The sequence below is a fragment of the Malaclemys terrapin genome, chromosome 7 (assembly GCF_027887155.1).
Source record: "Malaclemys terrapin pileata isolate rMalTer1 chromosome 7, rMalTer1.hap1, whole genome shotgun sequence".
NCBI lineage: Eukaryota > Metazoa > Chordata > Testudines > Emydidae > Malaclemys > Malaclemys terrapin.
Genome location: NC_071511.1, coordinates 43907108 through 43926496, shown reverse-complemented (window position 1 = coordinate 43926496; position 19389 = coordinate 43907108). Strand labels below are relative to the sequence as shown.

The 19389-nt window shown below is 43.5% G+C and overlaps 1 pseudogene; it reads right to left on the bottom strand.

Annotated features, from left to right (window-relative positions):
* LOC128840324 (inter-alpha-trypsin inhibitor heavy chain H3-like) overlaps positions 1 to 19389 on the bottom strand; it is a 96732-nt pseudogene that overhangs the window by 23855 nt on the left and 53488 nt on the right.

The following is a 19389-nucleotide window of genomic DNA, read 5'->3' as shown; positions in this document are numbered from 1 at the left end:
CCTCCCCCAAATCACCATTGAATCTACCTGTAAATTGCTTGCATAGTCTCTTTTCACATCATATTTTATAGTAAAACCTCCATCCAAGAAAGATGTCGAGCAGTTCTCACAGGTTTGCTGTTGATCAATAGTTGACTTGAAAGACACATGGCCCTGAAAAGCAGTAGATTAGAATCCAAAATTTTATAAAATTACAGAAAAAGTAAAGTGAAATATATTTTTCTACCACATAATTTCCCAAAATATATCCAACTATTGTATCCAGTAAGATATGTAAATACTGAATTTTCATAATCATCATATATATTTGCCTTCTTCCTTGTAATTTATTAAATGCGGAAAGCAGCACAACTCATTACTTTAAGACTTAGACATGATTGCAATTTATTATTGCAATACAGTACTCTAGGCATGAAATGTACAGATAAATTTTCATGGATTACCAATAATAAAAGCAAAAAAGACACCTCTCCTTAACAGTAATCCACCAAAAGATTTGCCACATATCCCATCCTCCTACCTGTACATCCTGTGCTTGGATCATTGTATCAAGCTTAAAGAAGAACAGGAGTACTTGTGGCACCTTAGAGACTAACAAATTTATTAGAGCATAAGCTTGTCTCCACTACAAGGTGCTTCAAATGTATCTTGGGAAAAACACAATTTTGAGGTATTGTGATGTATAGAAATTAGAAAAATAGAATATTAGGGTTGGAAGAGACCTCAGGAGGTCATCTAGTCCAACCCCCTGCTCAAAGCAGGACCAACACCAACTAAATCATCCCAGCCAAGGCTTTGTCAAGCCAGACCTTAAAAACCTCTAAGGATGGAGATTCCAGCACCTCCCTAGGTAACCCATTCCAGTGTTTCACCAGCCTCCTAGTGAAATAGTGTTTCCTAATATCCAACCTAGACCCGCCCCCACTGCCACTTGAGACCATTGCTCCTTGTTCTGTCATCTGCCACCACTGAGAACAGCCGAGCTCCATCCTCTTTGGAACCCCCCTTCAGCTAGTTGAAGGCTGCTATCAAATCCCCTCTTACTCTTCTTTTCTGCGGATTAAATAATGCCAGTTCCCTCAGCCTCTCCTTGTAAGTCATGTGCCCCAGCCCCCTAATCATTTTCATTACCCTCCACTGGACTCTCTCCAATTTGTCCACATCCCTTCTGTAGTGGGGGGACCAAAACTGGACGCAATACTCCAGGTGTGGCCTCACCAATGTTGAATAGAGGGGAATAATCACTTCCCTCAATCTGCTGGCAGTGCTCCTACTAATACAGCCCAATATGCCGTTGGCCTTCTTGGCAATGAGGGCACACTGCTGACTCATATCCAGCTTCTCGTCCACTGTAATCCCCAGGTCCTTTTCTGCAGAACTGCTGCTTAGCCAGTCAGTCCCCAGCCTGTAGAGGTGCATGGGATTCTTTCTTCCTAAGTGCAGGATTCTGCACTTGTCCTTGTTGAACCTCATCAGATTTCTTTTGGCCCAATCCTCCAATTTGTCTAGGTCACTCTAGACCCTATCCCTACCCTCTCAGCATATCTACCACTCCTCCCAGTTTAGTGTCATCTGCGAACTTGCTGAGGGTGCAATTAATCCCATCATCCAGACCATTAATAAAGATATTGAACAAAACCGGCCCCCGGACTGACCCCTGGGGCACTCCGCTTGATACCGGCTGTCAACTAGACATTGAGCCGTCGATCACTACCCGTTGAGCCCAACAATCTAGCCAGCTTTCTATCCACCTTATAGTCCATTCATCCAATCCATACTTTTTTAACTTGCTGGCAAGAATACTGTGGGAGACTGTATCAAAAGCTTTGCTAAAGTCAAGATATATCATTTATTTATATATAATTAATATATATACATTATGTGTTATATATGTATACATAATTTAGAGGTATATGACCTAATATATAATTTGTGAAATCCTCTTCTAGTCCTCCCTGTCTTCTATGTTTCAGAAGCCACCAGAACCTTGCTGCAGCAGCAGTGTATATATGTAGCGAGGCCTTGAGTGTTATATGCACTTAATAGACATGGTTATTTGGACCCTCTGTGCTTCCTTCATGCCTCTGTGCTTCCTTCATATTATGTATGTTGTGTAAAGAGCAAAGGACACAACAGATGTATGGTTTGATTTTTCTTGCATACGTAATCAAGGCTAATCTCATGCTTTGTATGGCCTCAGACAAGACTGGCAACCTTCTGGTGTGTGTGTCCATATTTGTGTGTAAGTAAATCAGGCTATCCATTGCTTCCTCTCAATTCTTTGCTGTAGGGAGGTCAGGCTGACCTAAAAGATGCAAACCTTGCAGGGCCTAAAGTAGTCACTGGATTGCTTGTTGTGCTTATGGCCAGACTGGTACAGAATGCAAAAAGCAGAAGTTCTTTGAGAGCAAATGAATCCAGATGAGAAGCCAGTGACAACTCATCAGTTAGATTCTGCATTTCCAGGGACAGCACCAGGGTTTATTATTCTCATGAAAAAAGTGCAGTGTCTCAACAAGTTTAACACATGTATTCTCCATTAAGGTGAGAAAAAGTTATACCTTTTTTCCAGAGAGAGATTTTTCAATGGTCTGAGTCAGATCATTCTTGATAAATGATCCAAGTGCTTCTAGCTCACTGATACCTTGTGGCTCAAAGATGTTTGCCTCAATCTGAAATATTTTGTGAAAACAATTAGTAGGCCAGACATTGGAGGGTGGAATCACATAGCAGGCTGTGTGTAAAGGATGTTTAGCGCGAGCAACTCTGTGGGCAGACCAGGGGAGTTTGTAAGGGGGCAAAGTGAGGATGATGGTGGATCCAGTGAGCAGAGCCTTCAGGAGCTGAGTGGGCTGTCTGGGCACTGCAGCTGCTTGTGCCAGTCCCAATAACTGCCTTTGAGGCAGCTATTTAGTGCAGTGATCCCCAAACTGTGGGGCGTTCCCCACTAGAGGGGCACGGCAGGGCCTGGGACAGCCCCCACGCAGGGGTAGGGAGGGAGCACCACCCGGCTGGAACTCCCGGACCCTGCTCCTGGCCCTTGGCCTGGGGGCGTGGTCACATTCCAGTACTGGTAAGGGGGGGGAGTGTGAGAGGAAAAGTTTTGGCACCCCTGATTTAGTGCTTATGCAGCTGCCAAACTGCAACTCCTCCTCAAAGCAGAGTGTACAACTCTGTGCCCAACTACCATATATATCAGCTACAGCAGTGGAGAGAGGGCATCTGGGGAAAGCCTCTTCCACTCTGCTGTTCTAATGGGACTTGAGAAGGGCTGGGTCCCTTCTCAGTTAACTGATGGTCAGGGATATTTTTTGGGTTGCACGGCCCACACAGAAAACTCTTGGCTAACAGGCCAAGAATAAGAAGGGATAGCACCTTCCCCATCCCTTCACCAGCAACTGGACCAGGACAGAAATACAACCTATAGCTGATTCAATGCAGCATCAATCCACTGATCATGCATGGGTTTTAGTGTTGAACTAGAAAAACTAGCATTTTCTATTAAAAAGATAGATATTATAGATACTTGGACGTGGACAAAATATTGTGGCTGCAATTATTGATTTTAAAATATATGATAATTCATGTGCAAATTAAGACTGGTCTCATGCCCCTGTGAATTGACAACACGGTCCTGGATGTTGTAATGGTTGGGTGCAATTGCCGTGGAATAATCAGCATAAACTGTGGCCACCACAGTTGTCAGTATAAATCAAGCTTAAGCAAACACAGCAGGCTGTATAATCACTGGAACCAGCCACAGGAAGGAACCTTGATCACATGCATTTGTCAATGCATTACAATAACTTCCTGTTTCATATTGTTTTGCAACAGCTGTGTGGAAAAAATGAACAGAAAGCCTTTGATAAAGGCTGCTCAGACAGCTGAAACATTAGTTATTTGTTCTTGTACTCACCTTTATTAGTGGTAAATGGATTTATCTCCTGGAGCACACAGCTTAGTATATAAATATATACTTAGCTGGCATTACCTAGGAGCAGTGCCCTTCTTCGCCCACTGTTTCTACTAGAGTTTTTAACTGCTCTGTATAAACGCTGCTGAATATAAATGAAATCCCAGAGCAATTTACCTGAAATTGTTTGACTAGCTGCTTCGGTTTTACTTTAATCAACATCTCATATTTTCCCAAGTGCTGTTTCAAAAGCTCCTCATAGGTGAGCTCAAAAGTGACTTTGCTGGCTGCTGCAATGTTGACTGAAACAGTGAACTTTTCAGTTTTTCTCCCAGAGACCCTAGAAATGTTAAGCACAATAACTACAAATCAGAAAAACACCAATATAAGAATCCCCTGGATGCTTTTTCTTATCAATAAGAAATTGCTGTCACACTACAAGCATTAAATCTTTTCCCTGGTTTCATTTGTTTTAAGAATCAATATGAATAATGCTCTTATAGTTTTTAACATGCCTAAAACTACAGTTTCAATTCTGACCTACACAGCAGTAGGTATTTTGACTAGACATTCCTTGAAAGTAACTTGGATTGGCCAGCTTATTACGAGAGATTTCATAGTGTGAACTAGAAAGCACTGAGAATTTGGAGCTTCAGCCTAATAGGTGCATTGCAGTCAGTATGGGTTGAGGGTGCTCGGCATCTCACAGGAGTGCTCAGCACCTTGTGGGATCCAGTGGTTAGAGGCTACGCCCTAGGACAGTGGTTCTCAACCTTTCCAGACTATGTCCCCCTTTCAGGAGTTGCATTTGTCTTGTGTATCCCCAAGTTTCACCTCACTTAAAAACTACTTGCTTACAAAATCAGACATAAAAATACAAGTGTCACAGCACACTATTATTGACACAGTGCTTACTTTCTCGTTTTGTCTGTATGAAATTTTAGTTTGTACCGACTTTGCTAGTGCTTTTTATGTAGCCTGTTGTAAAACTAGGCAAATATCTAGATGAGTTGATGTACCCCTGGAAGACCTCTCTGTACCCCCAGGGGTACACATACCTCTGGTTGAGAACCATTGCCCTAGGATATTGATTTGAATTTGGCTCAAGTGAGTAGTAGTAACCAAAAGCCAATTTTGAAATCAATAGCTCTTTGGTGCTCTGTGTAAATGGGGCAGGTTGCATTAGCCTAGTTGTTAATGGACATGTGTCTACATCACAAAAACTCGCACTAGATTTAGCAGCCTCTTTTCAGGCATCAAGGATTAAATAATTATGGAAACTGAGCTACCCTGACAAGAGGTGGTTGCTCCATGGCAGAGTTGAAACATTGATGGAACAATGTGGGGAAGCTTTCTCTGATGCTGCCCTATGTCACACCCACTCTGTGTCTAGATAGGGAAACCAGGGAGTCTTCTTAATGTGAGACTGTTGCTGTATGTCAGTCTGTATGACTTAAATACATGGTGAAAAGCTATGAGATTCTTGGAGAGCAGCAAACTGCTTCTCCAGCAGTGACGGGTACCAGTCACATCACTTAAAGCCCTACTGGAAGACACTCAGGCTTTGTCTTCACTACAGATATAGATAATAATATAAGAACGGCCACATTGTGTCAGACCAATGGTCCATCTAGTGCAGTATCCAGTATTCTGACAGTGGCCAACACCAGGTGCTTCAGAGGAAATGAACAGAACAGGCAATCATCAAGTGATCCATCCCCTGTCTTACACTCCCAGCTTCTGGCAAACAGAAGCTAGGGACACTCAGGCTAGGTCTACACTACAGGGGGAGGGGGTCAACCTAAGATACGCAACTTCAGCTACGTGAATAGCGTAGCTGAAGTTGCATATTTTAGGTTGACTTACCTGGCTGTAAGGATGGCGGTGAGTCGACCACTGCCACGCCGCCATCGACTCCGCTTCCGCCTCTTGCTGCGGTGGATTTCCAGAGTAGATGGCAGAGCAATCAGGGATCGATTTTATCGCGTCTTCACTAGACGCGATAAGTCGATCCCCAATAGATCGATTGCTACCCACCGATCCAGCGAGTAGTGAAGACGTGCCCTCAGAGTATGGGGTTCCATCCCTGACCAGCCACTGATGGACCTATCCTCCAGGAACTTATCTAGTTCTTTTTTTAACCCAAAAAGAAGAACAGGAGTACTTGTGGCACCTTAGAGACTAACAAATTTATTAGAGCATAAGCTTTCGTGGACTACAGCCCACGAAAGCTTATGCTCTAATAAATTTGTTAGTCTCTAAGGTGCCACAAGTACTCCTGTTCTTCTTTTTGCGGATACAGACTAACACGGCTGTTACTCTGAAACTTTTTTTAACCCAGTTATAGTTTTGGCCTTAACATCCTCTGGCAACAAGTTCCACAGGTTGACTGTGCATTATGTGAAGAAGTACTTCTTTTTGTTTTAAACCTGCTGCCTATTAATTTAATTAGATGACCCCTAGTTCTTGTGTTATGTGAAGGAGTAAATAACATTTCCTTATTCATTTTCTCCACACCAGTCATGATTTTATCATATCCCCCTTAGTCTCCTCTTTTCCAGGCTGAAAAGTTCCAGGCTGTTTAATCTCTCCTCACACAGAAGCTGTTCCATACCCCTAATAATTTTTGTTGTCTTTCTCTGAACCTTTTCCAATTCCAATATATCTTTTTTGAGATGGGGCAACCGGGTCTTCATGCAGTATTCGAGATGTGGGCGTACCACAGATTTATATAGAGATATTTTGATATTTTTTTGTCTTATCTATCCCTTTCCTAATGGTTCCTAACATTGTTAGCTTTTTTGACTGCTGCTGCACATTGACTGGGTGTTTTCAGAGAACTATCCATAATGACTCCAAGATCTCTTTCCTTAGTGGTAACAGCTAATTTAGACTCTATAATTTTATATGTATAGTTGGGATTGTTTTCCAAAGTGCATTTCTTTGCATTTATCAACATTGAATTTCATCTGCCATTTTTCAGAGTGGTAGCCATGTTAGTCTGTATCAGCAAAAAGAACAAGGAGTATTTGTAGCACCTTAGACTAAAAAAAGTATTTGAGCATAAGTTTTCATGGGCTAAAACCCACTTCATCGGATGCATGCAGTGGAATATACTGTAGGAAAATATATATACACAGAGAACATGAAAAAATGGGTGTTGCCAGACCAACTGTAATGAGGGTAATTAATTAAGGTGAGCTATTATCAACAGAAGAAAAAAAACTTTTCTGGTGATAATCAGGATGGCCCATTTCCAACCGTTGACAAGAAGGTGTGAATAGCAGAGGGGGAAAAATTAGCATGGGAAAACAGTTTTACTGTGTGTAATGACCCATCCACTCCCAGTCTTTATTCAAGCCTAATTTAATGGTGTCTACTTTGCAAATAAATTCCAATTCTGCAGTTTATCGTTGGAGTCTGTTTTTGAAGTTTTTTTGTTGGAGTATTGCAATTTGAGATCTGTAATTGAGAGACCAGCGAGGTTGAAGTGTTCTCCGACTGGTTTTTGAATGTGTTAATTCTTGATATCTGATTTGTGTCCATTTATTCTTTTGCGTAGAGACTGTCCGGTTTGGCCAATGTACATGGCAGAGGGGCACTGATGGCACATGATGGCATATATCACATTGGTAGATGTGCAGGTGAACGAGCCTCTGATAGTGTGGCTGATGTGATTAGGTCCTATGATGGTGTCCCCTGAATAGATATGTGGACAGAGTTGGCAACTGGCTTTGTTGCAAGAATAGGTTCCTGGGTTAGTGTTTTTGTTGTGTGGTGTGTGGCTGCTGGTGAGTATTTGCTTCAGGTTGGGGGGCTGTCTATAAGCGAGGACTGGCCTGTCTCCCAAGATCTGTGAGAGTGAGGGATCGTCCTTCAGGATAGGTTGTAGATCCTTGATGATGCGCTGAAGAGGTTTTATTTGGGGGCTGAAGGTGACAGCTAGTGGCGTTCTATTACTTTTTTGTTGGGCCTGCCTGGAGTAGGTGACTTCTGGGTATTCTTCTGGCTCTGTCAATCTGTTTCTTCACTTCAGCAGGTGGATACTGTAGTTTTAAGAATGCTTAATAGATCTTGTAGGTATTTGTCTCTGTCTGAGGGGTTGGAGCAAATGTGGTTGTATCTTAGAGCTTGGCTGTAGACAATGGATCATGTGGTGTGGTCTGGATAAAGCTGGAGGCATGTAGGTAAGTATAGAGGTCAGTAGGATTCCGGTATAGGGTGGTGTTTATGTGACCATCGCTTATTAGCACTGTAGTGTCCAGGAAGTGAATCTCTTGTGTGGACTGGTCCAGGCTGAGGTTGATGGTGGGATGGAAATTGTTGAAATCATGGTGGAATTTCTCAAGAGCTTCTTTTCCCTGGGTCCAGATGATGAAGATGTCATCAATGTAGCGTAAGTAGAGTAGGGGCATTAGGGGACAAGAGCTAAGGAAGCGTTCTAAGTCAGCCATAAAAATGTTGGCATACTGTGGGGTCATGCGGGTACCCATAGCAGTGCCACTGACTTGAAGGTATACATTGTCCCCAAATATGAAATAGTTGTGGGTGAGGACAAAGTCACAAAGTTCAGCCACCAGGTTTGCTGTGACATTACAGGGGATACTGTTCCTGATGGCTTGTAGTACATCTTTGTGTGGAATGTTGGTATAGAGGGCTTCTGCCATTTTGTTGTCTCCTCACCCAGTTTTGTGAGAGACCTTTGTAACTCTTCGCAGTCTGCTTTGGACTTAACTATCTTGAGTAGTTTTGTATCATCTGCAAATTTTGCCACCTCACTGTTTACCCCTTTTCCCAGATCATTTATGAATATACTGAAAAGGACTGGGGGACACCACTATTTACCTCTCTCCATGCTGAAAACTGACCATTTATTTCTACTCTTTTTTCCTATATTTTAACCAGTTACTGGTCCATGAGAGGACCTTTCCTCTTGTCCCATTACAGTTTACTTTGTTTAAGAGCCTTTGGTGAGGAACCTTGTCAAAGGGTTTCTGAAAGTCTAAGTACACTATATCAACTGGATCACCCTTGTCCACATGCTTGTTAACACCCTCAAAGAATTCTAATAGATGTGTTTTTACATTGAAATAGCTGTCTTGATGTAGAAACTTAGTGGAGACAAGGCACAGGTCATTTTTACTTTGATGTAACTCATCAAGGTCAACCCCAGACAGGAAGATATAAGATTGACCTAGCTAGCTGAGGTCAGGTATATCCTTCCCCTCATCTGGGGTTGACCTCAACTACCTACACCAAGCTAAACACTACCTGTGCCATGTCTCCACTAGGATTTTTAAACCAAGATAGCGATCTCAAGTTACCTGTCTAATTGTAAATGCACACCTCTTTTTGCAATGACTATATAGATAACACAGAGATGCATGTGGTAGAAGACCTGAATAGGATAGAATACCAATTCCCAAAATGAGTTAGGCATGACAATAAAATGGCCAAAGCACAGAGAACAAAGTTTAAATCCAACCACTGAATGGCTGGAATGAGATTAAATTTGGTCTCTTGACACCATTTCACACAATCATACATCCAACAGTCAAATAATTGCCACGTGGTATTTAAAAACATTCATCTTGTCAAATGGGCACTAAGATACTGTTGGGGGGTTCTCAGTATAAATGCCTATATTAGATTCAGCAGATCAATGCTAATCAAATATGTTATTCAATTTACACCTCCCTATGAGGCAGGAAAATATCAGTGGTGTGATGAGGCACAATTAATGTTTGTCAAGTTTGGCACTTTGCTGAAGTCCCCAGGTAAAAGGAAATGCAGAGTCAATTACAAAATTAATGCCATATCAGGGTGAATAAGAAAAATGGTTTCTTCTCTGAGTCATTGTTCACACAGATTCCACTCTTGGGTGTGCACATGTCCCATGCATGTGAAATCAGATTCTTTTTGGATAGCAATGTCCACTGGGGCAGCATCTGCACACTGGATAGTCTTTGCACCTCCCACCAGAGGGCATACAGGGCGGTACAGGCCCAACTGTCCCTCCATTCCTTCTTACTGATCCTGGCAGCAAGACGGAAATCCTTTAGTGTTCACTTACTCTGACTACTACACGATCTTTTGTTTGGGTAGTTAATAGTGGTTAATAGTTGTTTTTTGTTTATGCCCATTGGCAACACCCCTCATCCCCCTAAAATTTAGAATAGGTTTGGGCATACCCTTGATGCTAGGACTCAGGACTCATAGGGATAGCCTCCTATTGTGAGGCTGCTATCCTGCTCAATGCTGGGCATTCTAGGTACTACTTCTGCCTTGGCCAAGGATACATCCCTGGAAAATGATCGATCTGCTGTTCCTTCTCCAAGAGAATGCAGCAAGAGAGGAAGACCCAGCTCAAGCCCTGTCTTATACAGTGCTTGAGGGCCTCTTCAGAGCCTGAGGTGAAAGATCCCAAAAAGCCAGAATGGTCACTTTTGGCTAGTGCTCCTGTGAACTGCAGCTCTGCATCAAGCTGCCATGTTCATTCTTCATCAAACGGATCAAAACCCCTCCACTACTAAATCGGGCAGAGCAGTCAAGTCTTCCTTCACCTAGTCATCATTGGAAAGAAGTAGGCAGAGCATCACGCCCAGAGTGAGCATAGGTTAAGGTCACCCTTGCCAGTGACCAGCAAAATTAGAAAACAAAACACATCTCTGTCTCTTATGCCCCTCAGCCAAAAGGTGGCTCACGGCCCACATCAGGATCCTCTGATGCCTTAGCACCACTGGATGGTCAATGTATCCTCATGGTACTGCCTGTGACCATGGTGTGCACTTCCCTAGTACCAACTCCTTGGCACCAATAACCTCGGCTAGTGTCCAAATGAACATTTTGAATTATCAGATGTTTCTGTCAAAATACAACTATATGTCCTGGGACAAGATATCACAATGCATAGAGCAGTTTCCTTAGGAACATAGGGAGAACTAAAGTCTCTAGTGTCTAAAAGAGGGTTAGTGGCCCAAACATCTCTGCAGGCTGCTTTAGATGTCTCTGATACAGTGCCACATACAACAGCCACTTCCATTGTGATACACGGGGCTTCACAGTTCCAATCTTCTGGAATACCTAAAGAGGTCCAAATGATAATCAGACCATTGGGTCCTGGAAATTACAAACAAGGGGTATTCTATCCAATTCCAGTCCCTTCCTTTCCCCGTCCTTCAGGAACCCTCTCATGAGATACTGCTAAAATGAATACTGCAATTCAGAGCATTGGAATACATGAAATGCAGACGTAAGGGGTTCTACCCCCATCACTTTTTAATCCCAAATTAAAAGGGGGGCTGGTGTCCTACTCTAGACCTGAGACATCTCAATAGATTCAACTTTCATTTCAAGTTCAGGATGGTCATCTGGCCTCAATTATCCCCTCATTACATCTTCATGACTGGTTTTTGGCTCTCAAGCTTCAGGACACTTATTCCCAGCTGTCTGTATATCCAGAACACAGAAAATACTTAAGATTCATAGTGGGAGACTCTCTACGAATACAGGGTGCTGGTCTTTGGGCTCTTCATGGCACTGAGAGTATTCTCTAAGTCCCTCATCACAGCCAGCTTAAAACAACACAGCATTCAGGAAGACCCATGCCTGGATGAGTGGCTGATCTTAGGAAAATTTCCCCAGCTGGTGACCAACTGAGTTTGTGTGATTTTAGGATTCTTCACCACAATGAGATTCAAGATAAAAATAAACAATGAACCAAAAAAAAACCCACAACACACTTTTGCCAACCCAAAGTAGAGAATAGGAGGTGTGTTAGATTTGAGGTCAGCAAGAGTTTATCTACTGCAGGTGAGGTACCAGACCATAGTGAATCTCATCAATCAGCAGGCTCACCCAGAGATGTCTGCAAGAGCATGCCTCAGGCAGCCTTTGAGTCACATGGCCTCCTGCATCTACATCACTCAGCATGCCAGAGTTCAACCATCTGCAAGGGTGGCTGAAATCCGTGTACTTACCCAGCAAGCACCAGATGGACATGAAGATGAAGGTCCTGCGAGAAGTCTTCTCCTCATCAGATTAGTGTAAAGATCTGCTTCACGTGTGCAGTGGAGCATCCTTTTCTGCACCTTTGCCTACCAAGATATTGATGATGGATGCCTCCACATTCAAATGGGAGCTCATCTGGAGCACCTTCAAACACAAGGCCTCTGGTCCCCCCAGAAAACTCATATTCACATAAATATCCTGGCATTCAGAGCCATATATCTCGCATGCACAGCATTTCTACTTTTGCTTCAGGGATCCAGCTGATAATGGGGAACACCCACAGCCATACATTATGTCAACAGACAGGGATGATCATAATCATCTTTGCTTCCTCACACTGTCTGTAGTCTTTGCAGATAGGGTTAAGGGTCCCACCATTTCCACCCAGTTTGTCTAAATGGGTATCTAACTGTATTAGATCCTATGATTAGATCGCTAGGTTAGATCCACCCAGGTAAGCTAGAGCTCGTTCAATTTCCAAGATCCACCCTCCTTCCTTGCTTATACAGACTCGATCAACAATAGGATTCCATGTTGGCAAAAGAGCGGAGGAATGGCTGAATCTGCTCTGGCCTTTTATGCCCTGGGGTGAGGATGCGAGGATATCCAGGACACAAGGGCAGCCCCAGTGGACATTGCTAGCCAAAAATAATCCGATTTCACATACATGTGGTGCTTGCACATCAGAAGTGGAATCTGTGTGGACAACACCTCTCAAAGAACCACGGTAAGTAACTGCTTTTTTTATATCAAATATAGGCTTCTCAAATTACTCCTATGAAACACAGGAACACACTTTTCCTATGGGACTGGAAGTGAATAACGATGCTATAAGGGTGTACACACTGATCTGAGTCTTACTTGACTAGACCTGCAGTATGTCCACGTGAAACCGCCTTCTCGTACTGCTTTTTGGCAGCTTCTTTCTCTTACCTATTTCCAAGATAGGTGATGCCATCAATTGTCCTGCAAATGAAACAAAAAAACTGTGTGAAGATAAATGTATCTATATTTTATGGGCAAACCTTTTGGTTTGACAGTTTTACAATAGGTCATTAGTACCAGATTTGCACAGAGATCCTAGTAAAGTGCTTGATAAATTATCACCCTTATACATATGTATGAGCTGTATTTAAAGCAGTCTGTTGAGTATAGGATAGTTTATTTACTAAACTCTTAATTTTAATAGCATATTTTTCTTTTTAAACAAACTCCTCTGCTTCTAGGCAAATCTCTTATGCTGGCTGCAAACCTTATGTTGGTTGCAGCAAAGCAAACATATGTTTCTAGGAGGGAAAAAAAGAAAATTAATTATTAAACTTCAATTAACATCATCAAATATCCAATGTTTTGCACACTTATTGGCTTAAATACTTCAAGCGTGAAGGCTTTAGTTTTAATGCTGTAGATCTAGAGGTGCTCTTCTAGTGCACATATCTAGGATCAGATAGGTGTTAAATTGGCTGTACATTGCACTGACATAAGGCCCCAAAAAGGCTTCAGGTATATTTGTTGTTCTAGAAATTCCCCAGTGAAAAGTTTTTATCTAGGAGAAACATTAGTCATTTTCATGAAATGTAAATTCATTCTAAATTGTAGATTAAATTAAAAATAACCCAAAATAAAACAAACATTTTTGGAGCAGACAGAATTTCTGAGACTGAGGTTTAGCACTGTAAATGGCATGACACAGCTCTAACTATAATGAGGCAAGGTAGCTATAAAACACTAGCCCCCACCTTACTCCTGGTACACACATTTTTGCTATGGTATTTGCAATACCTCTGACAAACAAAGAGATTGAAATATCACCAAAAGAAAGCCAATGCTAAATAGTTTGGTCCATGTTTTCAGTGCTTCTTTATTTAAACGTTCATGCTAGGGCTGTCAAGCGATTAAAAAACATTAATCGCGATTAATCGCATTGTTAAACAATAATAGAATACCATTATTTAAATATTTTTGGATGTTTTCTACATTTTCAAATATATTGATTTCAGTTACAACACAGAATACAAAGTGTACAGTGCTCACTTTATATTTATTTTTGATTACAAAAGTGATTTTTACTGCAAAATAAACAAAAGAAATAGTATTTTTCAATTCACCTAATACAAGTACTGTAGTACAATCTCTTTATCATGAAAGTTTAACTTACAAATGTAGAATTATGTATAAAAAAACTGCATTAAAAATAAAACAATGTAAAATTTTAGATCCTGCAAGTCCACTCAGTCCTACTTCTTGTTCAGCCAATTGCTCAGACAAACAAGTTTGTTCACATTTGCAGGAGATAATGCTGCCCGCCTCTTGTTTACAATGTTACCTGCAAGTGAGAACAGGCATTCTCATGGCACTGTTGTAGCAGGCATCTCAAGATATTTACATGCCAGATGCACTAAAGATTCATATATCCCTTCATGCTTCAACCACCATTCCAGAGGACATGCATCCGTGCCGATGACGGGACCTGCTTGATAATGATCCAAAGCAGTGCGGACCAACGCATATTCATTTTCATCATCTGAGTCAGATACCACCAGTAGAAGATTGATTTTCTTTTTTGGTGGTTCAGTTCTGTAGTTTCTGCATCGGGGTGTTGCTCTTTTAAGACATCTGAAAGCATGTGCCACACCTCATCCCTCTCAGATTTTGGAAGGCACTTCAGATTCTTAAACCTTGGGTCGAGTTCTGTAGCTATCTTTAGAATCTCACATTTGTACCTTCTTTGCGTTTTGTCAAATCTGCAGTGAAAGTGTTCTTAAAATGAACAACATGTGCTGGGTCATCATCTGAGACTGCTATAATATGAAATATATGGCAAGAATGCGGGTAAAACAGAGCAGGAGACATACAATTCTCCCCCCAAGGAGTTCAGTCACAAATGTAATTAACGCATTATTTTTTTAACGAGCATCATCAGCATGGAAGCATGTCCTCTGGAATGGTGGTGGAAGCATGAAGGGGCATATGAATGTTTGTTTAGCAAATCTGGCACATAAATACCTTGCAATGTCAGCTAGAAAAGTGTCATGCAAATGTCTGTTTTCACTTTCTGGTGACTTTATAAATAATGCTGCCCTCTTCTTATCTCCTGTACATATAAACAAACTTGTTTCTCTTAGCAATTGGCTGAACAAGAAGTGGGACTGAGTGGACTTGTGGGCACTGAAGTTTTACATTGGTTTGTTTTTGAATGCAGTTACATAACAAAAAAATTTACATTTGTAAATTGCACTTTCATTACAAAGAGATTGCACTACAGTACTTGTATGAGGTGAATTGAAAAATACTATTTCTTTTGTTTATCATTTTTAGAGTGCAAATATTTGTAATAAAAATAATATACACTTGATTTCAATTACAACACAGAATAAAATATATATGTACAAAAAACATCTAAATATTTAATAAATTTCAATCGGTATTCTATTGTTTAACAGTGTGATTAAAACTGCGAATAATTGCGATTAATTTTTTTAATCGCAATTAATTTTTTTGAGTTAATCATGTGAGTTAACTGTGATTAATTGACAGTCCTAACTCATGCATATCTTTTTTACAGTTTACTGTGCCATTTTTAAATGAGAAGGCGAGTTAAATGTAAATTGTGTCACTATGTAGGTGGAAAAAAACAATACAGCAAGTTGGAGACTAGGGTTGCCAAGTGTCTAATCACACAAACCCAAACACCCTTGCCCCACCTCTGCCCTGCCCCACCCATTCCCCGAGGCCCCACCCCACTCACTCCATCTCCCCTCCCTGTGTCGCTCGCTCTCCCCTACCCCCAATCACTTTTATCAGGCTGGAGTGTGGGAGGGGGCTCTGGGCTGAGCCTGGGGCAGGGGGTTGGACTGCAGGAAGGGCTGCGGGGTGCAGGCTCTGGGAGGGAGTTTGGGTGAGGGAGGGGGCTCCAGGCTCGGGTAAGGAAGGAGGTGGGGGTGCATCCCAATCTGTGATGACACAAGAAGTTCCACCCCCCTGGGGAAATCCCCATCTGGCTGCCTGCCTGCCTGACTGGGAAGAGCAACCAGTCAGAGCTGCTGTAGGAAGAGCTCCCTCCTCTGCAGCCTGAAGCCATTTTAGCAGGCGGGGAAGGGAGCAGCAGAAAGAGTCCAGCAGCTCAGGGGAGCTCCGTTCCCTCCTTCCCTCTTTGCTCTTGTGAGCAACAGGAGAGCTCCTCCGCTCCCCTGCATAGAACATGGCATGGGAATGGATAGAGGGGGTGAAAGGGGGAGAGGGGACCCCACTGCAGCTCTGCCAAGCCTGGGTGGGCAGATGAAAGAACTCCAGGGGGATCAGAGGTCAGCTGAACTTATGGGGCTTGAGGGGGACACACAGAAATGCTGGGTGTCCCAACTGATGTGGGGACCTGGGGGAAACGATTGATTTGGAAGTTGGGGGGCCAGAAATAATTGCTGGGCAGGGGATGGGCAGATGTTGGGGTGAGAGCTCCTGCACCAGGGCCATTTGCCTGTAAATATGGGGTGATTCTGGCTCCTTTTCCTACCTCCAAGGGCCCTGCAGATTTTTTCCAAACCAACAGGCTGTACTAGGCCTGGAGGCCCCCTGCTGGAGACCTTGTGGTCCTACCACACCCTGCCCCAGAAAAGGGAAGTTGAGTCCTCCAAGCTGCCTAAAGTGGCTGCATGGGACACAGCCAGTCAGAAAGAGGTTGCTGGGAAGCAGCCAATCGGGGCCAAGCAGGCGCATATAAAAGGAGCTGCAGGGCGCTATGTTCAGTCTGTGTGTAGGGACCAGGGGAGCAAGGAAAGTGTTCCTGGCCGGTTGTTGGGACTCAAAAAAGATAAGGGCCATGGGGAAGTGGCCCAGGGAAATGTAGTTAATTAAAGAGATGTGGCACATGGGTGCTACGTATAGTATCCCTAGATTGGGACCCAGAGTAGTGGGTGGGCTTGGTTCCCTTCCAAACAGTCACTGGGAAAGTGGCTAAGCCCTGAGCAAGGGAGTTTAAACTGGCCCAGAGAACTGCTATATCTGGAACTGGGTTACCCCTGAAAAGGCGCCGAACTGAGACTGACTCAGCGGGAGAGCTGGGGTCCATGAACTGAGTTCAAGAGGAGTGGCTCAGCTGGAGAGCTGGGGTCACTGAGGACTCAAGGGAAGGCAGAGGGATGGACTAGCACTCTAGGAAGGAAGCCCTGGGGCGTTAGTCCATCCCAGAGCAGGAATCTTTGTCAGGTAGCCAGAACCCAACTGAGGGTACCATGATGGAACCTGTTGGACTGTTAAGGGACTGAGCCCATGGAGGGCTGCAGGATATTACTGAGGACAGCGAGATTGTCCTGGCTGGACCATATACCCCAGAAGGGTTTGGTTTGTTTAACATATGGACTGTGTGTGACTTGGCCAGAGGGCTGAGTCACCAAAGACCCATCTGACGAACGCAGCAGCCAATGGGGGGCACCATGAGTGAAGAAACTGAGGGAAAAAACTGCAGGCATGTGTAACACTGACAGACCCCGGTTGTCGCCGGGCAGGATTGAAGCGGGGACCTCTGGAGCTTAGTACATGAGCTTCTACAGCATGAGCTAAAAGCAACCTGGCTGTTAGCTAAGGCTGTACAGCAGACTGTTTTTTTTTTTTTTTCTTTTCTCTTTCTCTCGCTCTAGACGGGACAGAACACCACACCCAAGAAGTGTGTGGGTTACACATGCGCACACTTGACCAGGTGGTGCTCGCATTAAGTGAGTGGACTCTGCTACGCACGCATTGACAACACCTTCAACTTCAGGGTTTGGAAAACCATTACACTTTTATTCAACCTGATTAAACATAACAAACATCACAAGAGCATTCGGTAACCCTTCTTCTTACTGCCAAAGGAAAAGCCTCATCTGATCAGAGCTTGGTAGTGCTTCTCTTCCTGACCACAGACTGGCTCCTCACCCCCATCTGTGATCCTGCTCCCTCTCTCCTCAAAAGCCAGCCAATGACCCTTCTGATTAAAACCCCTCAGCATTTCAAGTGGGGGAGCTTCCATCAAAGAATCCAAACCTCCATCTCTGTGCACCCAACTCAGGGGTGAAAGTAAAATTCAAGACTTACCGGTATGGGGGCCGGCTCCGGCTCCTAGAAGGGACGGGGCCTCGGGCAGAAGGGGTGGGGATGGGGGGTCAGCATCCCCCAGCCAGTCCATCCATGCTGCCTGGCCCGTGCCGCCCGAGGCTCCAGCGGCGCTTTAAAGGGCCCGGGAGCAGCAGCCGGAGCCCCAGGCCCTCATAAATCACCGGGCCCTGGGGCAGCTGCTTCTTTTGCCCCCACTCCCCATTAGGGCTCCAGGGGGGCAAAAAGGGCAACGATGTTAAAGCGCTGCCGCGGCAAAGGACCCCGCTTAAAGCCACGGCATATGGGCCAGTACTGGCGGCCACTTTTCACCGGTACGCCATAACGGACCGGACCGGCTTACTTTCACATCTGACCCAACTACATATGTTCTTTTTGGTCTTTGTTCCACAACATACCCCATCATACAATTTTGTTTAACACTTCTCCTAGAACAGCAGCTCAGATCAAAAAATTCCAAGTTAACATCATCTGTTCTCCACAATAATAAATTTGGAAGTATGTGCAACAGTAATTGTTTCTCTCACTCACACACACACTGAGGGTGGGCATGGGGGATACAAAATCAAGACAGATCAAAGAAACATATAATAATCTTTTTAAAAAATGCATGATTATTTTTGGCCAATCTCATGATTTTGTGTGGTCTGACTCATAATCTTTGATCTTTAGGCTGGTAATGTTATAGTGTGGGCCATCCTCAATCCCCTCTCTTTCCCTATTGGCTTTGCAGAGGCAGAGTCATGCAGAGATCTCAAATATTAATTTCTTGAATAATTTCCTATCTCAGCCCTTGCAGAAGCCAGTTTCAAAATTTACCCAGAGGCAAAGCTTTGTAGTATTAGGGGATTGTTAGGGAGGCAAATGTTAGGACTTAATTTTCAGAACTAATACAAGTTATCAACTCTAAAATACAGGACATGTGTGAGGGTTTTGTTTTAAATTAACAAGATTGTTCCAAATCCTCCTCAAAATGGGACCTGGGTTCAATCCTGAATGTGGGGAGGCTACAACGTTCCATAATGCAATGACCTGACAGCTGACTGGGTGAGGGTGAACAAAGCCACAGTGCACCAATGATCCAGGACTGGACTGTCCCATAGGATTATTGGGAAATTTCTTGGAGGGCCCTGTCACTCAATGACTGTGTCTGTCTTTAAAATTCTCCTCTGTATATTGAAGGAGAGTCCTAGTTTTTAAAATCATATAGAACCATAAGTCCCTCCCTTCTCTTCCTCCTGTAGGGGACTTGCTGGGAAGCAACAGTAGCTGCTCTGCATTCATGACGCCAGCACCTCACATTACCCCAGAATGCACTGCGGGAGCTGGAGCCAGAGCATGAAGCTGCTTGAGCCGTATGCAGAATGGATCTTTGCAGC